This window comes from Gavialis gangeticus, unplaced genomic scaffold (assembly GCF_001723915.1).
Source record: "Gavialis gangeticus isolate Ggan-Ray unplaced genomic scaffold, GavGan_comp1, whole genome shotgun sequence".
NCBI lineage: Eukaryota > Metazoa > Chordata > Crocodylia > Gavialidae > Gavialis > Gavialis gangeticus.
This window is the reverse complement of record NW_017729022.1, coordinates 136915782-136918322: the sequence shown is the minus strand read 5'-3', so window position 1 is coordinate 136918322 and position 2541 is coordinate 136915782. Positions and strand designations below refer to the sequence as shown.

The window sequence follows — 2541 nt, the reverse complement described above, 5'->3', positions numbered from 1 at the left end:
CATGCACGCACACACAGGTACACACAGTTACACACACGCACAGAGGTTACACACACACAGGTACACACACAATTACACACACGCATACGTTACACATCCACACAGGTGTACACATGCACACACGCACACACACACACAGAGTTGCACGCACAAAAGTTACACACATCCACGCGCACGCACGCACAGAAGTTACAGGACTGTGCATTCCACAGCTTGGGGAGGGCTCTCGAGAGCCTGCGTGGGGAGGACCGCCGGGCTGCAGGGCTGCGGGGCAGGAGGCTGCGGAGTTTGCCCCGCACCAGGGCTGAGCAGGAGCCCGGGCCGGGGCGCGGTGGCAGAGCCCGGGGGCGGGGGCGGGGGCTGCCCCCCTGCAGCGTGGGCCAGGCACCTCCTGCGCTGTCCTTGGTGCTGAGCTGGCCAATGCGGCAGGGACCGCGCTGCCGCATGGGGCCCCTAGCGCCGTAGTCCTTGGCACAGCCGCCGCTGGGGCAGCGACGCTGTCCGAGGTACTGAACAGGGCTCTTCCTCTGCCCCTGCAGTCCGGCGGGGCCTCGGCTACGAGCTGAAAACCCTCCGCCCACCAGCAACGCGGCTCCTCACGCTACTGCACCGCAGCCGCGGGATGGAGCTGCCGATCCCGGCAAGCACCCTCCTCCCGCTTCCTCACCAGGCGAAATCTTGCCGTGATAGCATGCCTTTCCCCCTCCTCCCTCCCCTGCGACCTCCACATGCAGCGGATTCGGCTGCACAAATCCTCCGGGGGAGAAGGCGGGTTTGGGAGGGGGGGAGGGGGGTGCATCGCGATGGCTCGCAACGAAGCTAGGAGTCAAAAGAATAGATGCCTCCCCCCTTCCCTTTCCTCGGAGAGGCATAACCTGGTTTTGGGAGGTCCCAGCTCTCCGCTCAGCCGGCAGCCGGTGTGCCTTCCTCCATTCCTGTAGCATCATAAGCGCTTTAACCAAGGAGCTTCTTCCCCCCGCCCCCATTCCCGGTGCTCTCCCTTACCTGGGCTGCCGCAGAGTTCAGTGAGGCTGCCACTGCTGCGGGTTCCGAGGCTGTGGGTCGCTGCCGCAGCTGGGAGGTAAGCACAGTCGCTCCTGACCTCCCCAAGTCTCCTTCTTCAATGGAATGGGAGCTGTGCCCTCATCAAAGATGGCCGTCCTTTCCTACGTCAGCAGCTTTTAATAGACATCTATCAAGGGGCGGAGGGAAGAGGAGAGGAAAAGGGGGGGGAAGTAGTCTATGGAAGCTTGAGTCATCAGATGCTGCTGCTGTTGCACTGCACTGCAATCCTTTGCATTTTGCTCCAGTTTACAAGAGGTGCCAAATCAAGCCAGGCACCGAATTAATCTCAGCTTTCACTTCTTATACAGCGTTCCCTACCAAACCGATAGGTTTCTTGTGGGAAGTCGGGTGTCTGGGGAGGGGGAGGGAGGCTAGTGTGTGTGGGAGGGGGAGGATTTTAGCTGAGAGAGGTTTTGGTCTAATCATTTTGGGGGGAGGGAGGGGGGAGATAATGCAGTAGTGATTTGTTTTCGCCAAAGGGGTGGTCCGAAGAGGGTATCCCTCTGTAGTCTCTGCTGCTCCATATATGGCCAATCTACGTGGGCTTCTATTTTTATGTGTGATTTCTTTCTTCTTCTTCTTCTTCTTCTTCCTCTTTTTCTTCTTTTTCTTTTTCTTCTTCTTTTTCTTTTTCTTCTTCTTTTTCTTTGTGTGTATATTAATCTGCCCCCTTTCCCCCAATCCCAAACCAAGCCAACCAAAAAGAGAAAATCTAAACTTAAAGCTCTAACACATAGCTGAGTGTTTGGTATGCACTCACATGCAAAGACTCCCAGCCACATCTGGGAGAAAAATGGTTAATCCATTCCAAGGAAAAGCCTGGTGTTATTTATTATTAATTAATAAATTAATTAAATGATCACTTCAGAGCACATCATATGTGGAAGAAATACAGCTGTCATGAAGATTAATTTTAAAAGTAGAAATTGGCAAAAAATTGAGGAAATTCCTTTTGTTTCATATAACATTTTCCTTTTAGATCCAAGTCTCCAGATTTGTAATGAAATGTTAGGGTCTACTTCATCTCATCACTTACAGTTCCATATTCCATATATATTCCATACTCATCTGTGCGGTAGTTTATAAAATCATTCAGACTTACATTTAAAAATAAGTAAAGAGAATTCATTCATGTCCCAGAATCAGACACTTTTGTTTATTCAAAAATGTTGGTAGCTGAACATTGGACGTGTTAAACCGTGACTTACAGGCTTTTCCAAATAAGCAAGAGATGACAGAGTCAAAATGCAGTTTCTAGGTTAGGGATAATTCTAGCCTGATTCTAGCCTCAGTTTTCCTCAGCATGTCAGGGAAAAACACCAAAATAGAGACCCAAGACTATGTAGCTGTATTTTGGAGTGTATGCAGCTCATGTTGTGATTGTGTGGTGGACAGGGCTGGGAGGGGAGAAAGACTGGAAACAGAAAAGCAGGTGATTCTGCCTCCTATGCTCTGTAGTTTCCCACAGAAGATGTG

At 51.4% G+C, this 2541-nt stretch overlaps 1 protein-coding gene across 1 annotated transcript in view; it reads right to left on the bottom strand.

The window, feature by feature from the left end:
- The window catches only part of SNAP25 (synaptosome associated protein 25), a 123462-nt gene extending 122291 nt beyond the window's left edge, over positions 1-1171 (bottom strand). Inside the window, exon 1 of the mRNA XM_019516232.1 lies at positions 1006-1171. The gene's annotated coding sequence lies outside the window, so the exon portion shown is untranslated. The remainder of the gene's footprint in view (positions 1-1005) is intronic.
- Positions 1172-2541: the final 1370 nt, after the last annotated feature.